At 35.1% G+C, this 12,379-nt stretch overlaps 1 long non-coding RNA gene across 1 annotated transcript in view; it reads left to right on the top strand.

The window, feature by feature from the left end:
* Positions 1 to 12,379, top strand: part of LOC145521278 (uncharacterized) — a 90,820-nt gene that overhangs the window by 70,604 nt on the left and 7,837 nt on the right. The window lies entirely within an intron of this gene.

The raw sequence follows: 12,379 nt of genomic DNA, 5'->3' as shown, positions 1-12,379 counted from the left end.
GGAGTGGGTAGCCTATCCGTTCTCTCGCACATCTTCCTAACCCATCGAACAGGGATCTACTGCATTGCAGGCAGATTCTTTACCAACTGAGCTATCAGGGAAGCCCCCAAAATGTAGTTAAAACCCCATCTAGATAAGCCTTCTCCTTGTTGCCCTCTGGCAGATTCTAACTTGCACAGGTGTCCATTGTAAAGTTATATTATGTGACTTGACTTAATTTGGTTTTCATTGAGTGATTCCAGTTTCACAGAAGTACCATCATCCCTCCTTATCCTTATTTGCAGTGCTAATTCCAGGATGCCAGGGGATACCAAAGTCCTCAAATACTTCATTTGGCCTTTCCTATTCTATCTGCAGTTTCCCCATTCACAGATTCAACCAACCCCAGATCCTAGGTTGGTTGAATCTGTGCCTTGGAAGCCTTCAGATTGGAAATCCTTGGATAAGGAAGGACTACTGTTACTCAACTCCACATTAGACCATCTGACACATTCTTTACATTTGTGTCATTTAGCATGGCTGGAGGTAAAAATTATAAAACATGGAAACTCATTCCTCTAACAGCTAAAATATACATTGGGCACTGTATCATCTTTATCTTTGTCTCTTTCTCATTCTGACTTTTAAATTTTGATTATAGTTAAAAATAACGCTTCCCGATTTGCATTTATGAGAACATCCAATGTGACTATAGGAAATACATCTGTGACTTTTCTACTTTGGAGCTGGAAGGAAGTTTATAAACATTATATAATTATTTCTCACAATACTCAAGGCAAAGTTTAATATTCTCATATTACAACCAGGGAAATGAGAATTGAATGCTAAAATTAGTTGTTAGTTGCCTAATACATAAACATAAAGAGGTTGTCAGGTCTAGGCTGAGCACTTGTAGTGTGATTCCAGGTTTGTAGATACTGGAAATAAGCTAGATGTTGTTTAGTCTCTAAGTCTTGTCCAACTCTTGCAACCCCAAGAAATGTAGCCCCACAAGACTCCTCTGTCCATTGGACTAACCAGGAAGAATACTAGAGTGGGTTGCCATTTTGTTCTTCAGGGTATCTTCCCCACCCAAGGATCAAACCTGTGTTTCCTGAATTGGCAGGTGGATTTTTTACCAGTTAAACACTGGAGAAGTCCAAACTAGATGATAGGATTACAAAATATTATTTTCAATTAATATGCTCAGAGTTCTTCAAAGGATTATATCTTGTGCTTTGCATAAGCTTCTGAGTAACATGGTCTAAATTTTTGAAGGAATTGCAACATTGATTAACTTTATTAGTAGGTAACACAGATCACAAAATCATTTCATTTCATTCAATCCTTTCCTGTATTTTTTGGCATAAATATGTGATTTTTGAACTGAATTTTACATTTTACTGAATTCCACATTCCATGACTCATATTCTACTTTCACATTCACAGGAGCAACTTGAGTTACTTTGAATAAAGGTCAGACAGTTCAGTTCAGTTCAGTCCCTCAGTCGTGTCCAACTCTTTGCGACCCCATGAACTGCAGCACGCCAGGCCTCTCTGTCCATCACCAACTCCTGGAGTCCACACAAACCCATGTCCATCGAGTCAATGATTCTATCTATCCATCTCACCCTCTGTCGTCCCCTTCTCCTTCTGTCCTCAATCTTTCCCAGCATCAGAGTCTTTTCAAATGAGTCAGCTCTTTGCATCAGGTGGCCAAAGTATCGGAGTTTCAGCTTCAACATCAGTCCCTCCAATGAACACTCAGGACTGATCTCCTTTAGGATGGACTGGTTGGATCTCCTTGCAGTTCAAGGGACTCTCAAGAGTCTTCTCCAACACCACAGTTCAAAAGTATCAATTCTTCTGTGCACAGCTTTCTTTACAGTCAAACTCTCACATCCATACATGACCACTAGAAAAACCATAGCCTTGACTAGACAGAACTTTGTTGGCAAAGTAATGTCTCTGCTTTTTAATATGCCGTCTAAGTTGGTCATAACTTTCCTTCCAAGGAGTGTCTTTTAATTTCATTGCTGCAATCACCATCTGCAGTGATTTTGGAGCCCAGAAAATAAAGTCAGCCACTGTTTCCACTGTTTCCCCATCTATTTGCCATGAAGTGATGGGACCAGATGCCATGATCTTAGTTTTCTGAATGTTGAGCTTTAAGCCAACTTTTTCACTCTCCTCTTTCACTTTCGTCAAGAGGCTCTTTAGTTCTTCTTCACTTTCTGCCATAAGGGTGGTGTCCTCTGCATATCTGAGGTTATTGATATTTCTCCCGGCAATCTTGATTCCAGCTTGTGCTTTCTCCAGCCCAGCGTTTCTCATGATGTACTCTGCATGTAAGTTAAATAAGCAGGGTGACAATATACAGCCTCGACGTACTCCTTTTCCTATTTGTAACCAGTCTGTTGTTTCATGTCCAGTTCTAACTGTTGCTTCCTGACCTGCATACAGATTTCTCAAGAGGCAGGTCAGGTGCTCTGGTATACAAGTGATAGAATAAAAAAAATATTATAGTATACCAATATTTGTGGGTGTTGTTGCTATTCAGTTACCAAGTCATGTCCCAATCTTTGCAACCCCAAGGACTGCAGCATGTGATTAGAAAGAAACAAATTTCCTTATGAAACTGATTTTCTTTCTACTCAATGTAGCTGTGCTTGTTTGGGGAATTCTCTTAATAATGTGAAACTCATATAATAAAAAAGTTTACTCCATGCTGACTTAAGCAGATGATAGAGCTACTTTAAATGAGAGGTTAATACAGCTGCCTGACGCTTGGAAAACATTTCTTTTTCATACTTCACATGGCTGATCAAGGAGAGAAATTACATTAAAAAGAGCAAAATGAAGGGTAATAAAAGGAGCTTAACTTATAGGGGGCCTGGTTGCTTGAGTTTTCTCGTATAAGATAAACCAAGCTTTTAGACTCCAAACTGAAAAGAAAAAACAAAAAAACAAAAAACACCTATTTCTCTTTCATTTCTGAATATCCTTCTACTATCCTGATACATAAATATATACCTTTCTGCTAATGACTCTAGGTATATTTAGATTATGATAATTAATCTATGTGCAAAGGTTTAAGAACTGGTCTTTGCAGGCATTATCTGAGGTTTTGTAAACCTAAACAAGGATTTTTTTCTTAGTTACAGAAAATATGTTTATATTAGTGAAAGCCTTATTTGCTTTATTGCTTTTGGCTCAAATTCAGAACACTTGCTACCATTTCCCTTTAAAGAGTATTTGATTGGTTGGCTAGAGTTGTTTTTTTTTTTCTCCACTGTTGATATTTTTTAAACTGTAAACCCCTACCACTTTGTTACATGAGGATGAATCTTAAAGTGCAGAGCAATAAAACTTCAAGTCAAAAGAAGCAAAGTTTGAAAAGAGTTATTTTCCCAAATCAGTTCATTAGATTTGCAAAGAAAACCTTCTTAATTTGTATCTGGAATTTTTGTTGGACTTCTTCATGATCTTATAGGTGCCTTCAAGTTCAGATATCTTAAAAATTGTACAATATTTACATTATATCTCTAATATAGTTATATTTTTAAAAGTAAAAACTCTTTTAAGATTATTGATATTCAGAGTAAAAACTGATATTCCAAATCTTATATCCAACCAGAAATGTGAGGACAGCAAGAGAATGTGTATCATTTTATAAGTTTATAATACGAACCCTATTTTTATTTCTAAGTTATGGGGCATCCAGTACATGTATGTCTATACTACCTATAATTTTAGTGGCCAAGTATGGAATGTATAAAAAGTGACAAACTCACTGTTGGATTTACTTTAAAATAACTAAATAGCAAAAAATATGCTATCAAAAGATATGAAATATTTTCCTAAAGTATAATAATTCAAGTTATCATTTTCATAATTATTACTGAATTGGGAATTCAGGAACATATTGAACAACCATATAATAAAGCATAATTAAGTACTTATCACACAGTAAACAAATTTATCTATTTTGTGTGAAACCACACCTGAAATTTTATCTAATAATTTTAATTTTAATTAGTACTCAAATATTGTTTTCCAATTCTACCTTAAATAACATTATAAAATCTACATTGCATAAAACAAATTAAAATTAACATACCACATATAATTTTAGAAGTGACTAGTTTTCCATGGTGGAGGGAGATGAAGGTATTAATTAATTAAACAGTGATTTAAATATCTTCCTTCTCTAAACTATTTCCTGATAATTAACAAGCTACCACTTATAGGATACATAGAAATAATGCTTACTAATACACAATTTCTAATTTGAAAATGTTTACTGTAGTTAATTTAGTGAAATAATTCAGTTCAGTTCAGTCATTCAATCGTGTCTGATTCTTTGCAACCCCATGGACTAGAGCACATCAGGCTTCCCTATCCATCACCAACTTTTGAGCTTGCTCAAAATCATATCCAAGGTGATGCCATTCTATCATCTTATCCTCTGTCATCCCCTTCTCCTCCTGCCTTTAGTTTTTCCCAGCATCAGGGTCTTTTCCAATGAGTCAGTTCTTCACATCAGGTGGCCAAAGTTTCAGGTTCAGCATCAGACCTTCCAATGAATATTCAGGACTGATTTCCTTTAGGATTGACTGGATTTATCTCCTTGTAGTCAAAGGGACTCTCAAGAGTCTTCTCCAACACCACAGCTCAAAAGCATCAGTTCTTTGACACTCAGCTTTCTTTACAGTCCAACTCTCACATCCATAACACAACTACTGGAAAAACCATAACTTTGACTAGATGGACCTTTGTCAGCAAAGTAATGTCATTGCTTTTTAATATTGCTATCTTGGTTGGTCACAGCTTTTTTTCCAAGAGGAAAGCATCTTTTAATTTCATGGCTGCAGTCACCATCTGCAGTGATTTTGGAGCCCAAGAAAATAAAGCCTCTCACTGTTTCCATCATTTCCCCATCTACCTGCCATGAAGTGATGGGACTGGATGCCATGATCTTATTTTTTGAATGCTGTTTTAAGTCAGTTTTTTCACTCTCTTCTTTCACTTTCATCAAGGGCCTCGTTAGTTCTTCTTTGCTTTCTGCTATTAGGGTGGTGTCATCTGCGTATCTGTTGTTATTGATATTTCTCCCGGCAATCTTGATTCCAGCTTGTGCTTCATCCAGCCCAGCATTTCGCATGATGTACTCTGTATATAAGTTAAATAAACCAGGTGACAATATACAGCCTTGACCTTCTCCTTTCCTGATTTGGAACCAGTCTGTTGTTCCATGTCTGGTTCTAACTGTTGCTTCTTGACCTGCATACAGATTTCTCAGGAGGCAGATCAGGTGGTCTGGTATTCCTATCTTTTTAAGAATTGTCCACAGTTTTGTGATCCACACAGGCAAAGGCTTAGGCATAGTCAATAAAGCAGAAGTAGGTGTTTTTCTGAAACTCTCTTGCTTTTTCTATGATACAACAGATGTTGGCAATTTGATCTCTGGTTCCTCTGCCTTTTCTAAATCCAGCTCGAACATCTGGAAGTTCACAGTTCATGTACTGTTGAAGGCTGGCTTGGAGAATTTTGAGCATTACTTTGCTAGTGTGAGATGAGTGCAATTGTGAAGTAGTTTGAACATTCTTTTCCACAGTCAAGATTGGCCTTGGAGTACAAAATGAAACAGGGTAAAGGCTAATAGAGTTTTGCAAGGGAACATACTGATAATAGCAAACACCCTCTTCCAACATGAGATGAATCCACATGTGGACATCACCAGATGGTAAATACCAAAATCAGATTGATTATATTCTTTGCATCCAAAGATGGAGAAGCTTTGTACTATCAGCAAAAAGAAGACCTGGTGCTGATTGTGGCTGAGAACATGAACTCCTTATTGCCAAATTCATACTTAAATTGAAGAAAGTAGGGAAAACCACGAGACTATTCAGATATGACCTAAATCAAATCCCTTACAATTATACAGTGGAAGCAACAAATAAATTCAAGGATTAGTTCTCATAGAGAGAGTGCCTGAAGTACTATGGATGGAGGTTCATGACATTGTACTGGAAGCAGTGATCAAGACCATCCACAAGAAAAAGAAATGCAAAAAGGCAAAATGGCTGTTTAAGGAAGCCTTACAAATAGCTGAGAAAAGAAGAGAGCTAAAGACAAAGGAAAAAAGGAAAGATATACCCATCTGAATGCAGAGTTCCAAAGAATAGCAAGGAGAGATAAGAAAGCTTTCTTCATTGATCGAAGCAAAGGAATAGTTGAAAACAATAGAAGAGGAAAGACTAGAGATTTCTTCAAGAAAATTTGAGATACAAAGGGAGTATTTCAAGCAAATATGGGCTCAATAAAGGAGAGGAATGGTATGGACCTAACAGAAGCAGAAGATATTAAGAAGAGGTAGCAAGAATACACAGAAGAACTATACAAAAAAGATTGTCATCACCCAGATAACCACAATGGTGTGATCACTCCCCTAGAGCCAGACATCCTGGAATGTGAAGTCAAGCGGGCCTCAGGAAGAATCACTACAAACAAAGATAGTGGAGGTGATGGAATTCCAGTTGAGCTATTTCAAATCTAAAAGATGATGCTGTGAAAGTGCTGCACTCAATATGCCAGCAAATTTGGAAAACTCAGCAGTGGCCACAGGACTGGAAAAGTTCAGTTTTCATTCTAATCCCAAAGAAGGGCAATGTCAAAGAATGTTCAAACTACCACACAATTGTGCTCAAAATTCTCCAAGCCAGTCTTCAACAGTATGTGCACCAAGAACTTCCAGATGTTCAAGTTGGATTTAGAAAAGGCAGAGGAAGCAGAGATCAAATTGCCAACATGTATTGAATGAAAGAAAAAGCAAGAGAATTACAGAAAAACATCTACTTCTGCTTTATTGACTATGCCCAAGCCTTTGGCTGTGTGGATCACAACAAACTGTGGAAAATTCTTAGAGTTGGAAATACTAGATTACCTTACCTGCCTCCTGAGAAAACTGTATGCAGGTCAAGAAGCAACAGTTTGAACCGGTCATGGAACAACAGACTGGTTATAAATTGGGAAAGGAGTACGTCGAGGCTGTATATTGTCACCCTGCTTATTTAACTTGTATGCAGAGTACATCATGAGAAATGCTGGGCTGGATGAAGCACAAGCTGGAATCAGATTGCTGGGGGAAATATCAATAACCTCAGACATGCAGATGGTACCACACTTATGGCAGAAAGTGAAGAAGAACTAAAGAGGCTCTTGATGAAAGTGAAAGATAAGAGTGAAAAATCTGGCTTAAAACTCAACATTCAAGAAACTAAGATCATGGCATCCGGTCACATCACTTCATGGCAAATAGATGAGGAAGTAATGGGAACAGTGAGACACTTTATTTTCTTGGGTTCCAAAATCACTGCAGATGGTGACTGCAGCCATGAAATTAAAAGATGCTTGCTCCTTAGAAAAAAAGCTATGACCAACCTAGACTATCTATTGAAAAGCAGAGACATTACTTTGCCGACAAAGATCCATCTAGTCAAAGCTGTGGTTTTTCTAGTAGTCATGGATGGATATAAGAGTTGGATATAAAGAAAGCTGAGTGCTGAAGAATTGACATTTTTGAGCTGCGGTGTTGGAGAAGACTCTTGAGAGTACCTTGGACTGCAAGGAGTTACAACCAGTCTATCCTAAAGGAAATCAGTCGTGAATATTCATTGGAAGGTCTGATACTGAAGATGAAACACGATTACTTTGGCCCCCTGATATGAAGAACTGACTCATTGGAAAAGACCTTCATGCTGGGAATGATTGAAGACAGGAGGAGAAGAGACAACAGAGGATGAGATGGTTGGATGACATCATTGACTCAATGGACCTGAATTTGAGTAATCTCTGGGAGTTGATGATGGACAGGGAAGCCTGGCATGCTGCATTCCATGGGGTGGCAAAGAGATGGACATGACTGAGTGACTGAACTGAAACTGAATCAATGTTTAATTGTTCAATTCATATGCTTCTCCCCCTAAAAATCACCAGTTTATAAACTATGGGGGCTAGGGAGAGCAGAGGTTGATAATGGAGAAGACCTTTTTAAGATCTTTTCCTCCTAAAGTAAAAGGATAGTATTCTGAGACACATTGATTATATTTATATATAGATAATATTATGTGAGAGTAAATATAACCTGTTTTTATCCATTTAATTTAGTTATGCTTGCTCTCCATGACTAATCGTAGGGAAACGTATCTATTTTGAAGTTGATTTATATGAAGTATATGTATATATATAAAACTTCCTAAGACATATATTAAGTGGGTTCCATTAGTGACCTGTCATGAGCTCATGCCCATTAAACATGTATTAAATATTTCCAATGTTCTAGGATCTGATAAGACCATTATAAGTTAATTTGGTATGCAATATATTTTTAAATACATACAACTTTAATTATTTTCAGAAATTAAAAGTCATTCATAAATGTGGTTTATATAAAATAACTTTAATTAAGTAATTTGTTCATTCCCCTGTGACAGTCTTCACACATGATTGAAGATGCAGGCTGAATAAGCATCACCATTTTTAATAATTGCAACATGTTCTGTTGAATGCAAAAAAACACAGTTGTAATTAGGAAAGAAAAAAATAATAAACGTCTCTACCACATAAGTGTTATTGAAATATGTTATTAAAATGAAGTGCATACTTAATGAGTGATGCTGAGTAGTCACATTTGATACTGTAAAACCAGGGTCAACAAAAGAGCAAAATATCCAAGGTAAGCATTGATTGCTTCGGACTCCTCATAAAAGTTGCCTGATTTTAGAAGGCCATCATTAGGGTCACACAGACAAATTAAATGCATGTTGGAGAAAAACTTTTACCAAAGACAACTCTTTTTAGTAATATCTTTGAATATTAAGCACTTGTTATCAAAGATTCTAAAGGGAAAATATTAGCTCTATAGAATCCAGACAATCTAAATATGAAATAATTAACATATAATCATTATATGGTTGAAGTTGGTTAATGTATAGTAAAACAATTAAGTAGATAATGTAGACATCAATACAAAAGCTCCTTCTAGTCTTTTATTACTTGTGCTTAGAGCCAGCAGTCTTCTATGTAACAATATTTTGGAAAGTGCCGAGAAGACTATTGAAGTTATATGATGTATTTTCCCCAACTTTTTATCATTATTTTTCTACAGTTTTGTCAGGAGTTATACCTTTTCTTCCTGGAGAAGGGCATGACAACCTAGTCCAGTATTCTTTCCTAGAAAATCCCATTTGGGGTCACAAAGAGGTGGAAACAACTGAGGAACTGAGCACACAATGCCTTTACTTTAAGTTCTGTATTCTAATGTATTTTACCTAATATTTTTAAAATAATTATATATAAATTCCAGAAAAATATATTGAGTGTGAATGAGTTTGTCAGTTTGATGGAAGAGAATGGAAAAGAAACTCAAAGGCACAAGGTCAATGCAAACTAAATTAGCCAACTTGATGTGCCTTGTTGGGAAAAAACCGGTTATTTGTAGCCTGCATTTTCAAATGTTAAATTTTCACTGCACTTAGCAACTTTGCTTATAGAAAATCAATGATTACACTATGTTCTCTGAAAAATACAACTTTTAGTAATGAAAATACTCTTTTAGCATAATAATATGTAGTCTTGCTCTAAAGCACAGGATCCAAAACTCCCTCTAGATGATGGAAGATTTTAGATGAATGAAACAATTGGAAAAAATGATACTATAGTGAAATGATTTTTATGAATCTTAATGAAAACCACTGACTATGGCCTTCTACATATCACACATTGGGCAAAACTTTTTATGTATATTATCTCTTTTAATTTTAATTAAAATTAATTTTAATAATTATTTAATTAATACATGACAGAGGGAGTTTCATCACCATTTTCCATATTTGGAATCTGAGTCAAAAGGACCACATTGGCCAAAGTCATACAATTAGTAAATTAAAAAGTTGAGCTTTGTACTTAGGCCTAATTACTGTAAGCATCAATGTTTTAAAGCATCTTTTGAATATAAACTTTCTTTCATGTTTCACCAGATTCAAACTTCTGTAGTTGCATGACCTAAGTTTCTTTATTAAATTAGACTAGTTGAAAAAATTAAGTATTGTAATACCATGTGTCTATTGAATTTATATACATGACTGAACGACTGAGCACACACATATTTATATGGAGATAGCTCAACATGTTTTTGTTGTTGTTTAGTCACTAAATCATGTCTGACTTGTTTTGAGACCCCATGGGCTATAGATGTCTCCTCTGTCCATGGGATTTACCAGGCAAGAATACTAGAGTGGGCTGCCATTCCCTTGTCTGGGAAATCTTCCTAACCCAAGGATTGAACCCACGTCTCCTAAATTGGCAGGTGGTAACTCAACATATCATACCCCATAAGCTGAATCTCATTTTTATAATAAAACATGCTGCCATGAATGAAAAGGAAACTATAAATGACACCTTTCAAGCATAACAGGAAATGTAAATACCAGATCCATTACATCATATTGGATACTGAAGTTATGAAAAATTATCTAAGACAGAGTAGACTTTTATCAATTAAGTTACTTCACATACAATGTTGACACAGGACAAGTGACTGATTCTGATCACATAGCTGATATGATATAATTATCTGTATTAACATAAACTCATTAATAGAATAAATGAACAATTGTGTGTTTCCATTCAGCATAATATTGCATGTTCATAAATCTCTTCAAATCTGACTTTCTCCCTACTAATTATTTTTGCTTCACCCCTAAACTTTGGACATTATTTCCCATCTACCATAATAGACATGAGCTATTCTCATATCTACACTGTTTGATTTAAAATTAGAATGTATGTGTGTATAACATGTTTGAAATTCCCTTTCTCCATTTTGTCATTTAAGCTTCACTCTTCCATTAAGCTACAATTTAAATCCATTTTTTAAGACTACAGCAGTGATCATTTGAATGCTTGCATAATATAGCAATAATAATTTTTTAGTGTATGGTTTAGCTTTAAAATTATTTATGGAGCAACTAAAATATTCCAGACATATTATGGAGCATGGAAGCTACCAAGATGAAAATGACAAATATAGTCCCTGAAGTATAGATATAGCTGGGCCAATAATCAAGAAAATAAATATTTAAAGTGCATGCTAACTGCTTTTGAGAACATAAAATACTGAGACAAATACTATTCGGAGACAGAAAGTTAAATTGGCTAGCCTCCTTAATATTGAGTCATAGAGAAATGCTCTTTTAAAGCCATGATTATTTTTAGAATCCACACAAAAGCTACTGGAACTCAATAAATAAATTCCTCAAGGTAGCAAGATAGAAGATTAAAACACAGAAATCAATTGCATTTATTTATGCTACCAATGAAATATCAGATATAAAAAGAAAAAAAAATCATTTTTAAATTTACATAAAAAAATGGAATACTAAGGAGGGACTTCCCTGGTGGTCTGGTGGTTAAGAATCCACCTTCCAATGCAGGGGACATGGGTTTGATCCCTGGTTGGGAAACTAAGATCCCAGATGCCATGGATGAGGCAATTAACCCCACATGTGGCAACCACTGAGCTTCCACACTACAACAAAGATCCTGTGTGCCACAGCTAAAACCCAATGCAGTCAAATATATATATATATGTATATATATATATATGTATACATATATATATTTATAATTAAATATATATATATAATTAAAGAATAGCAAGTAACAGATTGGGAGAAATGTTTATAACATACATGTGAATCCCAAAATATATAAGTTTAAACAAAAGAGCTCTAATGTTAAAGAGACAAACCAGAAAATGAACAACAATTAAAATGGCATGAAGAAACATTTTATGGAGGAAAATGGCAAATAAGTAAACTAGCATATGAAAAAATATTCAACATCTTCAATGAAACGTAATTAAATCCACAATGAGACAGAGCACCACATCCAACTAAATGATGGTAAGGAATGTAACAACCAGAACTCTACATTGCTTGAGAGAGTGTAAAACAATCATTTTAACAAATAATATGGTAACTTATTATACAGTTAATATACCTTTTCTATAACTCAACATTTTTACCACTAAGCATATATCCAGGAGAAATAAAATCAAATGTCAATATAAAGAATTTTACAATAATATTTCTGGTAAATCTATTCATAATCACCATAAAACAGAAGACAACCAAAATGCCTCTTATCTGGTATAAGTGTATATATTCATACAATGTACTACAACTATGGGGTTAAAAAGGACAAATTACTGATTCATATAACATTACAATATACAGTCTTATCACACTCCATTCTTTTAAATTTCACAAATATGAAATGATAAAATATGAACTCTTCTGCTGTTTTGAAATTTAATGTTGTGGGATTTATAATG

This window comes from Giraffa tippelskirchi, chromosome 1 (assembly GCF_054371585.1).
Source record: "Giraffa tippelskirchi isolate mGirTip1 chromosome 1, T2T-mGirTip1v1.2.pri, whole genome shotgun sequence".
Classification (NCBI taxonomy): Eukaryota; Metazoa; Chordata; class Mammalia; order Artiodactyla; family Giraffidae; genus Giraffa; species Giraffa tippelskirchi.
Note: the sequence above shows the minus strand (reverse complement) of the source record. Positions and strands in the feature narration are given on the sequence as shown.